The sequence below is a fragment of the Arvicanthis niloticus genome, chromosome 19, assembly GCF_011762505.2.
Source record: "Arvicanthis niloticus isolate mArvNil1 chromosome 19, mArvNil1.pat.X, whole genome shotgun sequence".
In the NCBI taxonomy this organism is placed as follows: Eukaryota; Metazoa; Chordata; class Mammalia; order Rodentia; family Muridae; genus Arvicanthis; species Arvicanthis niloticus.
Window position 1 is genome coordinate 6,440,473 of NC_047676.1, and position 18,578 is coordinate 6,459,050.

At 40.5% G+C, this 18,578-nt stretch overlaps 1 pseudogene; it reads left to right on the top strand.

Moving 5' to 3' along the window:
- Positions 1–1,167: 1,167 nt before the first annotated feature.
- LOC143435058 (uncharacterized) lies at positions 1,168–17,334 on the top strand (annotated as a pseudogene).
- The last annotated feature ends 1,244 nt before the right edge of the window (positions 17,335–18,578 follow it).

The window sequence follows — 18,578 nt, forward strand, 5'->3', positions numbered from 1 at the left end:
TAGCTAACATGTTGCTCAACTATAGCACAGTGATACATGGTGGCATATGTGTAAAACACGGTTTAGGAATGTCATAAACATCACTCAGTACCTGTCAGAGAAAAGGTAGAAAGGGAACACACTAAAGAGCACAGTGACTTCAATTTTAAATTCTCTGTGTGCTTAGTCGATGCTTGGTGACTTTCCCATATGTTCAGATACTTAATGACATTAGTCTGTGAGTTCTTCCTTTACAATTCTACCCCTTGCCAGCTACAGCTCCTGTCCCTTGTCACTGTGCTTTGTGTCACTGCTGAACTCTGGACAAATCCAAAAACCCAGACGACAGCTAGAGCCACCTCATCATTGTCTGTATTTTCACTTCATTTCACATTCATGGCTATGCATGTTTAGTGTTAACAAGTAACTTCTCCCTCACCAGGACTTTCTCCTCTGAGAAATCTTTATATGTGTGGTGTTTAATCCAAGCATATGGCAATAATTGCAAGTTATTTTATGGACACAGTCATTTTATATGTCATCTGTCTTCAATGTATAGAATCCATATGGTCCTAGAGCATCTTTTACCTTGTTTTTCCTTGAAGGTGGGTCCACTGTGCAATCATAGGAGCACCTCAGATGTGTACGAGAAGTATTACTCAGAGGTGTGAGAAGCACTTCTAGCTGTCTTTCATCCTTACACAGAACCTAGATTCGTGTCCACGGGCACATGGTGCCTGTGTTGGGGTTTCTATTGATGTGATGAAGACCACGAGAAAAGGCAACTTAGAGAAGGAAGGGTTCATTTCAGCTTAAAACTTCAGATAACAGTTCCTCACAGAGGGAAGTCAAGGCAGGAACCTGGAGCAGAGGCCACAGAGGAGCGCTACTTATTGGCTTGTGTTACATGGCTTGCTGAGACTGCTTTCCTATACAATACAGGTCCCACCCATACTGTGGATATCTCATTATCAACACTAATTAGGAAAAATGCCATGGGCTTGGCTACAGGCCAAGCTCATGGAGGCATTTTTTTTTTCAAATATGCTTCTCTCTTCTCAAATAATTCTAGCTATTGTCAAGATGACCAGAGAACTACCCAGCAGAGTTCATCTTAGTATTTAAATGATTTTGGTGGTTTTAATTTATTTAAACTGTGATATTATTCATTGGTCTTCATTTCAGGAAATGGTTTCCTTCTGGCATGTGGCCATCGATTTATCTCCTGAAGAGTGGGAATGTCTGGAGCCTGCTCAGTGGAATCTGTACAGGGACATGATAGTGGAGAATTACAGCACCCTTGTGTTCCTGGGTGAGCATTGCATCTATAGAGAATTCGTATCTCACCATTGACATATAGCTTCCTCACTTTGTAGAATATCTCATGGGAGTATTTGCTTTTTGAGTTTCATATTCTTTAAAAAAAAATCAGTCAGGTTGTTGCACAGCTAAGAACCACTTTATTGTTCTTCTCTTTATGTGTTTAACCTTTCTGTGTTAGACGTATATATCTTTCACTATAAGAAATTCAAGGGCATGAGGCTTGGAGCACATTTATGAATTAAAGCGTTTAACAATTCAGTTTAATATTTCTCCCTTTAAATGAAACTCAGAATCTGGAATATATATATATATATATATATATATATATATATATATATATATTGGTAATCCTATCAGAAACTATTTTAAGGACATAATTCTCTTTCCTTGTAAATACTGTACTTGAAGGGACATGTCAATTCCCAGTAGATGAACTCTTAAACAATCTCATTTCCTTTTCCTACAAACAGGTCTTGCTGTCTCTAAGCCACAGCTGGTGACATTTCTGGAGCAAAGACTAGCATCTCCCAGTGTGAAGAGACAAACAGCACAGTGTTCCCAGGTCAGTAGGAAAGAGAAGGTCCACGAAAAGCTGAGGTGATCCAACAGAAAGCTCAGCTTTCCCAAATACCTTGACATATGATGTTGTTGTCCAGAAAATCTTAGGTCTCTCCTTCTTGTCTTTGGTTTCAGAGAAAGACATCTCTCAACTGTTTATGGTGGTTTGAGTGTCTTCAGCTCTGTGTTTCCCCAGCAGTGAGCTGTGCTTGTATTTACAGTGACTTCCCAGGCTCTTCATTGTGTTGTGTCTCCGTTGTAAAGTGAGACTCGGGGAAATGCCATTCAATGGAGGTCAGACTCAGAAGAGTCATTTATCTGCTGGGGTTGGGAGCAGGCTCATGCCAGCAAGATCTCTACACCAAAGTGAGGCATGATTGCTTCAAACCCACAGTTCCATCACACTGAGACAGACAGGGGCAGATGGCTCAGCAGTTTCAGTTCTGTTGATTAAAATAGATTGGGGTGGAGAGCAGTCAGATAGAAGTCAGATGATCCAGAGTTATTTTGGGAAGTTCATGTACCACTGGACTTAGGGAAGAGTCAAAGCCTGACTTATTTTATAAGGGCAATGTATCAGGCCAGTCCATCATCTAACTTAACAGAAGTTCTTACGGTTTTTTTCAATGAAGTTTTACAGTTAGTTATCATGGGCAGACCATTTGACCTAGTTATATAATGATGTGAGATCTTGCTGAGCCTTTAGGCATTCAGCCGTGGGTCTTTATCACAACAGTTATTGTGCCAGGGATTCTGGGCCTCTTTTTTATGGCAGTTAATAGATTTAGACCTCTTGCTGAGTTATAAGGCTCCCTCCTCCCCCCCACCCCTTTTTTGAGGAAAAAAAAATATTATATGCCAGAGCCTGCCACCACAAGTTCAACAGTTCTGTGGGTTCCAAGGATTAAAGAAGACACAGAGACAAAAGATAGATTCAGGAGTGCTGACCGTGAATACTGCAGCAGCCTCGTGTTTAATCAGTATGAAGACCCCCTCTCTGGGGAGACCCTCACTCAAGTATCAAGAAGTCACAGCCACCCAAAAACTTGCAAGACACCGAATCTGGATGCAAACAGCAGAGGCTTTATTAGGGAGAGTTAGCTGACTAACTAACGGTCAATTCGTTTGCCCATGCAGGAGCTGAATTGACAAAGACCGGCTGGCTGAGGGGCATTTTGTAAGGGGAAAACCACAAGCCAGGGGAGTGAGGAGGGGGTGTGGGATTGCTAAGGAAATATAAAAATAGCAGAGAACTCCAGAGGAACCCAACCTAATGAGTCAGGGTCATGTGGAAAACACTCTGTATACTCATTCTTCTCAAAAATGTGGTCTTGCCCTGTCATTGTTGCCTTGTCCTGTCACTTGCTCAACTATTTCTCAGTTGCTCCAGACACGGTTACTAGCATCTCAGCACCACCTAGATGACTTGCATTCCTTTCTTCTCTTTGTGGTTTAGCCAGTTCCTGAAACTAGCCAGTCTACATTTTTAGCTTGCTTCAGAGAAAATTTTCCATGTCCTTTAAAGTGAGGCTTAGAGAAAAGCCTATATATATTTTATAAAAGGATTTTTTTTTTTATAATTTTTCACTCTACAAGTACAGCCTTTCTATACCCATCAGTGCTGTGAGAAACAAAACCACACTCTAGCAGAAACAATGGCTGACATATGCCCAGGATGTCTTTTTTTATCCAGAGGACTCCTCATTCCTTCCACCAAGGTCAATAGAACATGAAGCCACCTACAGCCACAGATAACTGGGTTCACTTGAAAGGTGGGCTGGGAATGAAAAAGGGACAAAGGGCGAGAGAAAATACGGAGCCAAGACAATGTATTCTGATCAAGGCTCAAAGTTTAATGTTCAGCTTTCAATAAAAAGGGGAAGCCCCACCTCCACCACCAACCCCCTTCTTGCTTCAGCTGGAGTGGGTGAGGGGAACCCATTCTTAATCACAGCCTTGGGTATCTCAAGGCAAGCTCAGCAGGCAGTCTGTTCTCCTCAGCTCCTGTAGAAGGCTGTAGTGCAGACAAGGTGGGTAATGACACCTGGATCCTTTTGTTTGGTCTACTGTAGTCAACAAGATCTTTCAGGCCTGCTCAAGGCTGGGGGAAGGGCACAAGTCCCACCTTTTAGTTTAAAAGATGGCAGTGCCAGCAACTGGACTGGGCACAAGATTTCATCCCATCTAGGTAGCAAGTGGCTGGGCTTATGTCTTAAGTGCATGGCTTATGTCGGTGTCTATATTGCTCCTATATTACCCGTCTTCGAGGAAAACATACATAGCATATTGATGTATGCCTCTGTCTTAGGTCTATAGGAGCTCAAGAACACTCTTACCCATTTTTGACTAACAAGCCATCATTAGCACACTCTTTCCCATATAGACTAAAGCCACATTCAGACCAAAGGACCTCTGGGCATGTACTCAATACAATTCTTCATAGCAATGGATAACTGTCATGATGAATAGCTGAGCTTGCTGAGAGTTATCCTGTGTGAGGGCAATCAATCTGCTTAAAATACAAGGTTCAAAGGTTAAAAGCAACATGATTATCAAAGCAATGTAGAAAATAAGGTTGAAAGCAAAAATGTCCCAGTATCTAATCCAACTGCTGATTGGTAGAGATCAGATCCAAAGTCTGGCCACCAGGTATATAGTGGGTGGCTTTAAGTATAGACTACATGCCAGGTTAAATCAGCTAGCTGATAAGGATTTCCAGCCATCTTCATCATTAGAATCATAATTATTAGGCTCAAGATCTGTGTCCACTTGATGGACCAGTCTTTCAGGCTGGAGCCATTAGGCTCCATTTTCTGTTTCTGAGAAAGTGTAGACTGAGCCACGACCCCAAATAAAAACAGGGTCGGGACCATTCCAAGTATTAGTTAGAGGGGTTCTCCATATGACCCTTGCAAATGAGTTGGAAGTGACTGGATGCCAGGGGTGATCCAATGCAGACTGACCTTTAGCATCAGTTTGCAGAAAATTTAAAACAAATAACACAAAAGCAAGATGTGCTTTTGGTTGACTTGGGGGGTATAATTCCCCCTTTTTAGTTTTAACTAGACAGTTTTTTAGAGTTTGATGTGCATGTTCAACAATTCCTTGTCCCATTGGGTTATAAGGAATCTCAGTAATATTAAATTGTCAACAAAACATCTCAAACGTTTTGACTGTAGTCAAATAACCAATAGCCACTTCCATTACCTATCTTAGTCTGATTTGGAACATCAAGCACAGGAAAATAATGTAGGCAATAACTGGTTACATTTTTAGTTGCTTTTCTTGTTAAAGCAGTTGCAACTAGAAAGCCTAAAAAGGTATCAATCCACATGTACATATTTTAATTTTTCAAAATAAAAAATGAGTAACACCCATTTGCCATAATTGATTACGTATGAGTCCTCAAGGCTTAACACCATTATAAAAAAATTGAGGATACTGAGAGCAAGTTTTTGCAATTTAACTTGTATACATTTTAGAAATGCCAAATTATTGTCTCAAGCTATTACTATTTTGATGATGTAAAGAATAAGATTGTATGGCCAATTGTTTCTGTAAGGTCTATTATCTGCCTAGTGTACAAATCTGTTCTGGCAATGCACTGGGATCCAGGCAATCCAATATGAGCTCTTAAATGTCTTATAAAGTTAAGGAACAGTACTTGTTTCTTAAATTAAGCTGTATTTTTATAAATAACTGTAATATTTGAGACTTAGCAATATCTAAAAAAGGAACAATTTTAAGCAATTATAAATCATGAGCCATATACTAGCTATGAGTATACAAATTGAAAGCTTGAATTTTCAGCATTTCAAACAGTGGCTACAACATGTAAGTTAATTATCTGTGCTGAAGGAGGGAAAACAAGAAAATGAACATGTGCCGGGCGGTGGTGGCGCATGCCTTTAATTCCAGCACTTGGGAGACAGAGGCAGGCGGATTTCCGAGTTCAAGGCCAGCCTGGTCTACAGAGTGAGTTCCAGGACGCCAGGGCTATAAAGAGAAACCCTGTCTTGAAAAACAAACAAACAAACAAAAAAAAAAAAAAGAAAAAAAAAAGAAAAAGAAAGAAAGAAAATGAACATGTGATCTAACTACATATACTGCCTTCTCAATAGATGAGGTATCTGTAAATAAAATAAACATCTTTTCTATGGGATATACGCAAATTTACAGGAAATATAAAGACATGTACAGAGGAAAACTTAACAACTTGTCTTTTGGATAATGATTATCAAATTTGTCTAAAAAGTTTGCCGTATAATAGGCAAAATATCATTATTTTTATTTATTTATTTTTAATTGGATACTTTATTTACATCTCAGATGTCATCCCCTTTCCCCATTTCCCCTCCGTAGAAAACCCCTATCCCATACCCCCTTCTCCTTTTTGCTTTTATACAATTTTTAATGTTATAATGTTTTAATGTTATAAATTTGGTAATGCTCAATATCAATCAGAAGTGTAACCTAATACCCAACCTAGATATATCAACTATCTTTGATTGGTGGAGACATGTGAACATCTGCCTCCATGTCTGGCCCCCTTCTCTCTTTCTCTCTCATAACCTAGCTCCTCCTCTCCTTCTCCTTCTCCTCCTCCTCTCACTACTCCTCCTCTTCCTCTCCATACTCCTCCCACCTTAGCTCCTTCTACATATCACCTTTCCTGTTAAAATAAAGCTTTTCTCTCAAAATACAGTTAGAGCATAACTATACCAATTTATCTCAGTAAGGTGCAAGATAGACCTAATACCCAGTCCATCATTTTGTTGACTAAGCAGAACCTCTGTCATCTCTCCTAAATAAAAGACTTAGTTCTGAACCTGGCATTTTTCCTGGCTTTAGAATGAATGTCAACTGAAAACCATCATCTCAAAACTTTTCTCTGAAAGTAAATAGCAAGGATTGGCTATGAGACTATAAGTTTTCAACCCCATCAGAAATCCAGAATGACTGAGTTAACTGAAATTATGGAATGAACAAAGCATAGCTTCTAAAACATAGCCAATTTATAGAGACCACTGAACACCTGGACACTCCCTATACTACAAAACGTTGGAGTATCTGATCTTCAGCCTTCTGACCCAGCATCATCTGACAGACCTAGTTATGCAGAATTATTAAGGGCTGATTACTCTGTCTTGGCAGATATAATCAGTCGACTATTCTGCAAGTGTGTCCTTTTCTGGACAGAGATTTGTCTGTAGATGGAAAGAGGCAATTCTTGCCTAGGGGCTGACTCACCACAATTGGAATAACTCCAAAGATGCTCAATTTCTTCTTAGAATCCAAGTCAGGAAGCTGTCAGGAGCAGACAGGTCTCTAATCAAAATGAACATTAATACAGAAATGTTTGTAACATCAATTCTGTGGATTTCTGATGTTTTGAAAACCAACTATTTATGTAAGGCAATCTGGACTATTGTCTGTTAACTCCTCTCAGCTATTTCTAAATAAAATATAGAAAACACCCTAACAATAAACTCAAAGCCATGAATTTGCTATAGGCCCTTAACTCACAGGCTAACCATCTCAAATAAGTTAAGAAAGTTAAAGAAGGACTGGGTCTAAGCCTTGTATTCCTAAATGTGTTATACAGGTGCAATGCCTATGAGAGTAACAATATTCATCTCACTTTTATATTAATAAGAAGCTCATACCAATGAAAACCTTAAATTTGAAATCAAAGTAAATTTTGGACCATTTAAGAAATTATAACTTCATCTTAATAACAATTATACATATTTCTACTGGTAGGTTATGGATATGCAATAAGTCCTAGCTAATCCTCCCTGTTCCACCAAAACCACTACTTTTCCCTAGAAAGACAGCCCAATATTAACCACCTCAATCTGCAAGCCCAGGGAATAGGAGCGCCGATTCTTCATTAACTTCTTCAAGCTGATTATGGGTGTTGGCATATTAGAAGATTGGTTGGGGGAAGAGTAAATTGATAAGCCTCTGACACTGTCTTCATTGCATCCAGCTGGAATTCCAGGACACCAGAGTTTCAAGCAGGTCTGCTTAGCTTGCTTGATGAGTAGATACACCAAGGCTGTGTATTCTGCAATATACAATTCTCAAAACAAATTTTAGTATCAAGATAATTTTTTGTTTGAATTCTGGAATATAGTCTTCTGGCGGCCTGCCTCTGTCATGTCTAATCCATATAATTCTGGGAATTTCTATGAGGGTGTGCTCCCACCATCCTCCCATTTCCACCTCCTTGCTCTCAAATTCCCCAACACTAGGGAATCCAAACTTTCAGGTACCAAGGCTGTCCACTTCCCCTGATGCCTGGCAAGGCCACCCTCAACCACCTATACAGGTGGAGCCATGAGCCCCCCCCCCCTTTGTGTTCTCAGGCTGGAGATTTTAGAATGGCTACTCCAGCTTGTTTCTTAGGACCATTTGCTTGAAAAATTGTTTTTACAGCCTTTTACTCTAAGGTAGAGTCTGTCTTTCCACTGAGATGGGTTTCCTGTATGCAGCAAAATGCTGGGTCCCATTTATGTATCCAGTCCATTAGCCTATGTCTTTGAATTGGGGAACTGAGTCCATTGATGTGAAGAGATATTAAAAAAACAGTGATTGTTGTCTCCTGTTATTTTTGCTATTAGAGGTGAAGTTATCTTTGTGTGGCTATCTTCTTTTGGATTTGTTGGAAGAGGGTTACTTTCTTCCTCTTTCTAGGGTATAATTTCCCTCCTTGTATTGGAGCTTTTCTGCTATTATCCTTTGTAATGCTGGGTTTGTGGAAAGATATTGTGTAAATGTGGTTTTGTCATGGAATATCTTGGTTTCTCCATCTATGGTAATTGAGAGTTTTGCTGGGTATATTAGTCTGGGTTGGCATTTGTGTTCTCTTAGGGTTTGCATGACATCTGTCTAGCATCTTCTAGCTTTTAAAGAATCTAGTGAGAAGTCTGGTATAATTCTGATAGGTCTGCCTTTATATGTTACTTGGCCTTTCTCCCTTACTGCATTTAATATTCTTTCTTTGTTTTGTGCACTTGGTGTTTTGATTATTATGTGAGGAGAGGTATTTCTTTTCTGGTCTAGTCTATTTGGTGTTCTATAGGCTTCTTGTATGTTTATGGGCATCTCTTTCTTTAGATTAGGGAATTTTACTTCTATAATTTTGTTGAAGATATTTATTGGCCCTTTAATTTGGGAATCTTCACTCTCATCTATACCCATTTTCCTTAGGTTTGGTCTCCTCATTTTGTCCTGGATTTCCTGGATATTTTGTGTTAAGAACATTTTGCATTTTGCATTGTCTTTGACAGTTGTGTTGATATTTTCTATGGTATCTTCTGCACCTGAGATTCTCTCTTTTATCTCTTGTATTCTGTTGGTGATGCTTGTGTCTATGACTCCTGATTTCTTTCCTAGGTTTTCTATCTTTAGCGTAGTCTCCCTTTGTGATTTCTTGATTGTTTCTACTTCCATTTTTATGTCCTGGATGGTTTTGTTCAATTCCTTCACCTGTTTGGTTGTGTTCTCTTGTAATTCTTTAAGGGACTTTTGTGTTTCCTCTTTAAGGGCTTCTACCTGTTTACCTGTGTTCTCCTCAATTTCTTTGAGAGTGATATTTATGTCCTTCTTAAAGTCCTCTATCATCATCATTAGAAGTGATTTTAAATCTGAATCTTGCTTTTCTGGTGATATGGGGAATTCAGGACTTTCTAGTGTGGGAGAACTAGGTTCTAATGATGCCAAGTATCCTGGGTTACTGATGTTTATGTTCTTGTGCTTGCCTTTTCCATCTGTATCTCCTTAGTGCTACCTGCCCTGTCACTGGCTGGAGCCTGTCTTTCCTATTATCTTGGTTGTATCAGAACTTTGTGGGGTGGGTATAACTACTGGGGTAAGCCTTGGGGCCCAAAATCTGCTTAGTGCTCAAGCGCAGACAGGATGCTGCCCAGGCTAGAGCTCTGGGAGCCCCGTTTCCTCTGGGTTCTTAGAGATTGGGGGCAGAGCTACCACCCAAGATTTGCTCAGTGCTCTGGCCCAGACAGGAAGGAACCAGTGCTCTAGGCCAGGAGTGACTTCCTTGGTCCTTGTGGGTCCCAGTTACTCCCTGTTTGGGGCAGGCCTTGCTGTCTGTTTACCTAAGATACTGCCCAAGTTAGAGCACCTGGAATCCCCACTTCCTCTGGGTTCTGTGTGATTGGGGACAGAGCTGCCACCCAAGATCTGGTCAGTGCTCTGGCCCAGACCAGAAGGAACCTGTGCTCTGGGCCAGGAGTGACTTCCTGGGTCCTTGGGGGTTGCAGTTACTCCCTATTTAGGGTGAATGTTGCTGTCTGCTTACCTAAGATACTGCCCTGGTTAAAGTTCCTGGGAGCCCCACTTCCTCTGGGTTCTGTGTGATTGGGGGCAGAGCTGCAGTCTTGGATCTGCTCAGTTCCTGGGCCCAGAACGGAAGGAACCAGTGCTCTGGGCCGGGAGTGACTTTCTGGGTCCTTGTGGGTCCCAGTTACTCCCTGTTTGGGGTGAACGTTGCTGTCTGCTTACCTAAGATACTTCCTGGGTTAGAGTTCTTGTGGGCCCTGCTTCCTCTGGGTTCTGTGTGATTGGGGGCAGAGCCGCAGTCTTGGATCTGTTCAGTTCCTGGGCCCAGACCAGAAGAAACCAGTGCTCCAGGCCGGGAGTCCATTATTTTTCAATAACCAATTTAATTGTTATTTGGAATAAGGAATAAACATTTTACCTAAAATGCTTTTAGGATTCTATCTCACAATTTTGTATTAACACAATAATAATTGTATACTAGGGTGTTCAAACTTTACTTGCAGATGAAGAAAGATAATTCTACATTAATGATTTCTTTTGCCAAAGGACTGCTGTAAGCACATGAGTAGCAATAATGCAAACAGCCAACAATTTTTCATAGTTTTGAAAGACCCCTGCAAGGGGACCCTCATTCAAGTCCGGACCTGCATACCCCCAAGGACACACGAGAGACATTCTTGATGCAATTGCAGAGGAGGTTTAATGATGAGGGCCCTTGGGCCAGAACATATCTCATGCAGAAGATAGAGGTTCTGACCCAGAACCCAGGAAACTTGGGTTATTTATGGGTAGGGGTTGGGGAGAGCAGGAAAATTTGGCATGGTTACATATGATTGGATATTTCAAACATCAGCAACTTGCAGAAGTGGCTACGTGTGAGCTGGCAGGATGACTAGTTTTTTTTTTGTTTTTTTTTTTGTTTGTTTGTTTGTTTGTTTTTTTTCCATAAAACCTTGGACTTCTCAAAAAGGGGGAGAGAAAAGTAAACACCAGATAGCCCACTACTCACTTAGGCTTGTTTGGACTTGTCTGGGCACGTCCTTGCATGCCTTTTCATTTTTGGTCACCCTGCCCCTGCAGGGACTTAATATTTTATTATGACTATATTTAACAAATTGTTGGTGGTCTTTGCTGACCATGAATTTTTGTTATTGTTACAATGCTGCTTTCAAATTTTGTTCTCACTGTTTATATAATTTATCTGTTGATAACTAACAGCTTACTTCTACTTTCAGCAAAGCTATCACTCCTTTATTAGTTAATTGTCGAGGGGAATTAGGACTTGCATTCCCCTTGAGAATATCAAACAGAGGTTTAAGTTCTTTTATGGTAAGCTTAAGATGAGGTTTCAGCCAACTAATATCTCTTAACAACTTTTGAGAATCATTAAAAATAAACCATTTTTGTATGTACATCTGTAATCCAGAAGAGGGCACTAGATCTCATCACAGATGGTTGTGAGCCACCATGTAGTTGCTGGAAATTGAACTCTAATATTTTTAGTTATGAGTCTAGCCTTTAACAGCTGAGCCATTTCTATCTAGCCCCAACTATCCATTTTTATTGGAATTTTCTGTGCCACAATCTGCTTAAGATATATCTGAGGTCTCAAATATTGAAAAGATATTGTCTTTGAATCTTTTCTGGAGCAACAAGTACTCCAAAATTTTAAAGCTCATTATATTAGAGCAAAGGCTTACAGAAAAACTCCTTCAGAGAGATCAACTAATTACAATGAATAATATATACTGAAAGATTTAAATTCTTGTATTCAAGCAACAACAAATTTTTTATATAATATAAATCTATTAATCATGGGGGCTGGAGAGATGGCTCAGCAGGTAAGAGCGCTGACTGCTCTTCCAGAGGTCCTGAGTTCAATTCCCAGCAACCACATGGTGGCTCACAACCATCTGTAATGGGATCTGATGCCCTCTTCTGGTGTGTCTGAAGAAAGACAGTGTACTCACATACATAAAATAAATAAATCTTTAAAAAAAAATCTATTAATCATTCTTTGAGGCAAACTTTTCTAATGATATCACTTCATGGGCTCTCAAAAATTTACAAGCAAATTCACTGAATGCAAACCTCCCACCACCTTCACCAGAAATGTAAAGAAATGGTATAAAAACAATCTTCTAGATGTATAATAATTCTATATGCACCTGCTGGAGTAGGCAAGTCAGGCTGTATTGCCTCATTAGTTTCATAAATCTTAAGTTTGAACTTTGTTTTGGATTAATTGAATAACCAATCTCTTTTCGATGAGTGAGAGTATCAGATAAAGGCCAAGCCGAAGGAAGTCTTGTCCTCTAATAATTGTTACATCAGCCCCAGTATCTATTAACCCTTCAAAACTTTTTCCTTCAATTATTTGCTTAAGATTAGGTCTCTTGCTAGTAATAGATTGAACCCAATACACATCAGAGGAACCAAAGCCATCTTATCCTCTCTCACTCCTAACAAATTTGAAAGGAAACAGATGCAAAGGAACTAAAACAATTTGAGCAATTCTTCTGCCAGCAGGTACAGTTGTAATGCCATGGTGGGAAGCAGACATAATTTCAATTTCTCCAGCATAATCATTATCTATAACTCCTGACCCATAAACTGCTGTGAATGTCTTTGGGTCTGAGATTGACCCTTCCCCTGCAAGCAAGGCAATAAACAAATTTTCCAAAAATTTTGGAAAACACCTTTCTAAGGGCTGGTTGTGAAGACCAAAACAAAAAGAATATCTGTCACACAAGCTTCTGCTGAGCCCAATCTTCATTGTCTTAATTGAAATGTAAATGTTCTTAATCTTGGCCTGTTTCCTAAAGCCTTGCCCAAAGATTATCTTTCCTGTAGGCCTGTACTGTGCCATAGCTGTTTTTAAAACTCTAATTCAACTCTACCTGTTGTATCCTCTTTTCTATAAACATGGGTGAGTCAGAAAATCCCAAGCTCACGGTTGAACTTCCAACTGTAGCCAATGGAAAAGTGGCAGTTTAACTGTATTTTTAAGTTTCTTTTGCAATATAAGAGTAAAGCCATAAATTTGGGAAACAAAAGCAATTTTTAACAATTTAAACAATCCATTTTCTCTAAAATCAACATCAAGTACATTACTTTTATGTAACAAAGTTTTGCTGTCACTTTTTATATATGAATGCATGATAGTGCAGTTTTTAAATCTCACTAACGAGATATTGTTTTTAAATCTTATCTTTTATACATCTGATTTCTGAATGACTCCAACCCTGAGTTATCAGTCTTAGGCCAACCTTTTTTTAATCCACGTTTTAATCATACCCAATAACTTATATGTAGGAGGAGCTAAGGTGGGAGGAGTAAAGAGAGGAAGAGGAGAAGGAAGGAAGAAAGAGGAGAAGGAAGAGAAGGAGCTAGGGGAGAGGAGAGAGAGAGAGAGAGAGAGAGAGAGAGAGAGAGAGAGAGAGAGGCGAACATGGAGGCGGATGTTCACGTGTCTCCACCAGTCAAAAAGGTGGTTGGTATATCTAGGTTGGGTATTAGGTTACACCTCTGATTGTAAGGGCATCTTGTTATTGATCATTATCAAATATATAAGCCTTTGATTAATCTTTAATCATTAGTGTCTCATTTTTTACCGGGCTCACATGGATAGTGGAATGGTCTGGGCAATGCCCAGCCTTGCAGAGACAGCATGGAAGACTGGCAGAGCCATCTCCCACACTGGCTTCTCATGGGTGGCAGGGCTGGTGTTTCTGGCTGGCCATTTCTAGTTGCAGTGCACATGTGGCCTCTGGCCACATGGTTGAGCTAGGCAGAGCCGCAGTCTAGACAGTTGAATTGACTGGCAGCTGCTTTTTAAATAATTACTACACGTATAGGACAATGATCTATAACCAAGAAATGTACAACATATTTATGCTTTTAAAATCAATCAGAAAAAAATGAAGTGACAACACATCTTATATATTTAGACTAAACAAAATTTCTTGCTTTTCCTAACTGTAATTTCAAGAGAAAAGCACCTTGTCACAGAGATTTTTCTAGGAAAACCAACTCTCAGCTTCCTTATAGAGTCCAAGAAGGCTGCTGGTCCCTTTAAAAGCAGCTTATGCTGACAATCAATTTCTGGAAAGGCTTTTTCAGCTCAGCTCCACCCCTAGCTACAGGTGTAAGGTAACTTATCAGTCTCTGCTGTGCATATTAAGACTGCCTTTAAAACCAAGTTAAACTAGATCAAGGGTTGGATCAAGCAGTTTTAACGATCTTTCCTTTTGAACATAGAACACCATAAAACATAGAACACCAATCATTCAAACAACGAAACAAAAACAGACAATTGACACACATGGACATTGGCACACCAAGAACAGACAATAAACAAAGAAAGCAGCTCCTGTGGAAGCCAGAGAGAAACTCAGGACTCTCTCTTTCCCTTCCTTTTTGCTGACACAGCCCATAGAGGACAACTGCTTTTCTAAAACCCTTTCTCTTTCTGAGATTCATGGTCTAACTCTTCATCTCTTTCTTTAGGAGATGTAGTGGTGGCTATTGATATTTACTCCTCAGTGCCCTGCTTTTTTAGTCTTCCAATTCCTTCTAACCCTGTTCCTCTTTCCTGAGGCAGCTCTTAGGCTGCAGGAAAATGCCTATTTAGAATTCTCCTATCCCAAAATTCACTGTCACCTCCTAGGTGAGATCATGTCGGGTCAACACTTACCCAACCTAGACCATATCCCCTTAAACACACTTCCTGCAAACACAGCCATAACTAGCTAGCATCAATGCTGTTCGTTGCTCACCAAGTTTTCTTCCATTTTCCGTGGAGCTCCACCCAAGACAGCATTCCTTAGCTGGTCCCCCTTTTCAGGTTCCTTGTTTTAGCACTGAAAGGGTTAAAAAATTTTCAAAAACTCCTGGCATGCTGAGCAGAACCAAGAGTGCAGTCAGCTTGGTTGTGAGCTCTGTGTTTCAGGAACTTGGCTGACTACAAGATAGATGGTTGATCACGAATAGTCTCTTTGAGAATAGCCTATACAAAATGTTCCCCATGACTGTTCCTTGGACCCTGTCACAAACTGAATAATGGGCTGGGACTTTCCACAGGTACTCTCCAATAACCCTCCTTCACTCCCCCTGGGTTGTGTTTTTCCCCCCTGGGTTGTGGTTTTGGCCTTTAAATTTTCTCTGCCTCCAAAGCCCCAGGGTCAGACCCCACTGCCCCTGCGTGGGTCATGGGTCTTGACCTCAACATGTTGATCAAAATATACCTCTTGCTGATTGCATCAAGTTCGGTGTCTTGTGAGTTATTGGATGGCCGGGAATTCCTGAGGCTTGGATGAGGTCCTCCCTTTGTGGGGGCCTTACAGCACCAATCTGTAGCCACCTGTGGCCACAGATAACTGGGTTCACCTGAAAGGGGGGCTGGGAATAAAAGAGGGACAGAGGGCAAGAGAAAAGATGAAGCCAGGGACAATGTATTCTGATCAAGGCTCAAAGTTTAATGTTCAGCTTTCAACAAAAAGGAGAAGCCCCACCTCCACCACTTTCAGCCAGAGTGGGTGAGGGGAATCCATCCTTAATCACAGTCAGAGGTATCTCAAGGCAAGCTCAGCAGGCAGTCTGTTCTCCTCAGCTCCTGTAGCAGGCAATAGTGCAGCCAAGGTGGGTAATACCACCTGGTCCTATAGTTTGGTCTACTGTGGTAAACAAGATCTTTCAGTCCTGCTCAAGGCTAAGGGAGGGCACAAGAACATACAGCCAGTAGCCTTGCGTATCAAATGTATCTCCCCCTAATGGTTCATGTGTCAGCCCACCCACAGAATATCCCATCATGCCAGCAACCCTGACCTGTTTTTGTTGGAATGTTGGATTCTAAGATCCAAACTAGGGGACGTGCTCCCCCAGAATCACACACGAACAGAGGATTTGCTGCAACAACATGAGGTTTAATGATTATTCTGGTGCACCAGGACACTCTCACAAGCTAGTAAGAGAGCCCCAAGAAAAGGCTGGGAGTAGTTCTTATACAGAGCACACAAGGGCAATCACAAAGGCTGACCTTCTCAAGTTCGGTCCCTGTGTGACTCAGATTCCAGGTTTGTTTTTCCATTTGCCCAGGTTTATTACATTAAGGGTCTGGCTTCCTGACCACCGCCCATCCTGGAATGTGTCTCTGTGCTCTGGGTCCCTTTCCCTATGGTCTGAGGAATGTTAATCAGCCTCTCCCTTCCTCTTCTGAATGTTAATCCAGCAAGTGTCCTCTGACTCAGGAATAATGTACTCCTCCTGGAATGTGGAATGCGCCCTGGAGCAGTAAATTCTGAGTTCAAACCATGACCTGAATTCTAAGTTCAAATGAAGATCTGAATGTCTCACATTGGGTTTCTACATTTTGACACTGAGTGTGTGTGTGTGTGTGTGTGTGTGTGTGTGTGTGTGTGTGTGTGTAGTTTTTATTTTAAAATTAGGCATTGTAAATATAAAGATTAACAAAGGGCACTCATCATTCCCCACACTGGTAGTGGTTTTCTTCAGTAAATTTTTTATGCCTTCAAAGGGATGAAAATTCCTTAGCTCCTGTTCATATCTCAACTTTTCCTCAACAGAAAAAATAGACAATGAGTTTAATGATCACAGGAAGGCCAGTGATCATAAGTTATAATTTATTCAACTCCAGAGAATTGACTCAAGGGAGAAACCCTACAAGTGTGGAGAATGTGGTAAGGCCCTGAGTTCTCATAAAGCACTTTCCATACACCAGAGACTACACACTGGAGACAAACCCTAAGCGTGTGAAGTGTGTCGTAAGGCCTTTAGTACTTGCTCGTCACTTTTTATACACGTGAAAAACCACACCAATGAAAAACCCTACAAGTGTGAAGAATGTGGCAAAGCATTTACCTCTGCTTTAACCTATAACCAACATAAAGAAATTCACTCTGGAGAGAAACATTGCAAGTGTGAAAAATGTCGCAAATCACTTTACTGTCCTTCAATGCCAGAGCAACGTTGAAGAATTCACTCTTGAGTGAATCCCTACAGGTTTGAAGAATGTGGTAAAAGATTTTACTGTTGTCTACACTTCATCAAACAATTCCCACAGGAGAGAAACCGTGCAAGTGTGAACAGTGTGGTAAATGTCTTTCCTCATCTTCATCTTTTCAAAGGCATAAAAAGAAAAAAATTCACTAAAGAAAACCACTACCAGTGTGGGGGATGATGAGAAGCCTTTGCTAATCTTTATAGCTTTACTCAACACGAGACAGTCCATACTGGAGACTCAGGTCTTAAGGAATTCTTAAAAAGTATACATTTCTTCAGTCCTTAAAGGACATCACATGATTCATTCTGGATACAAACTGCATCAGTGTGTGGGGCGTGGTAAGAACCTGGCTAATCCTTCAGACGTATTGAAGAATGAAAAATTATAAAAATCATTTTTATAGAATATATACATATATAGATGCTTTTTAAGTTCTTTTAGGGACATGGAAACTTATCTCTGAAACAAGCCAGGCCAGTTTCAGGAACTGGCTGTAAAGAATGAAAGTCATTCAGGTGGTAAAAACACAATGACAGGGCTGTGGCTCTACGGCTGGAGCTAGTGAGAAATAGTTAATAGATAGTTGACAGGGTAGGGCAGTGATATGGTAAAACCACATTTTTGAGAAGAATGAGTGTACTGAGTAAGTTCCATGGCTATTAACCATTCAGGGTGGGTTTCTCTGGAATGTTTTGCTATTCTTATGTATCCTTGGCAACCCCTCATTCCCCTGGTTTGCGGTTTTCCTCTTTAAAAGACCCCCTAGCCCGCCACTTGAGGTCAAACTCTGCTCTTGAGAGAGCTTGTGGTTTGACCTTGGCTGGTCAACTTCCCTAATAAAGCCTCTGCTGATTGCATCCAGGTATGGTTTCCTCTGATCTTTGGGTGGTCATGATTTCCTGAGACTTGAGGAAGGGTCTCCCGAGTTTGGGGGTCTTCAGTATCCAACTCAAATCGTTCCATAGTGCAGATGATTAAGTGAATTATTTTGGAATGTCAACACAAACATCTAACGTCCAGCATCACCAATGTGATGAATGCCACCAGAGAACAGTAGAGACTTCCCTTTGCTGTAACCTCCCCACCAATGTGTTCAACCTTGAATCTTGAATGGATGGATGAGTTTCTTTCTTCTTTAACTATACATATGAAATGAAACTGTTATCATATTGTAACTTGGCCTTTTAGGTACCCAGATTCTGAGATCTGGGCTGTGATGTGACTACTGTCAGTTTTTCCTAGTGAGGTCACCCAATTTCCTGTAATAATATTTCTCCTTAGCTGTGAACAAAGCTCCATAAACTCACATTTCACACAAAGTTGGTTGTTAGTGAAATGTTCTACATTTGTTCTAACCTGGGCTGGATGGACATTAGTGTTTTTCTCCTCAGGA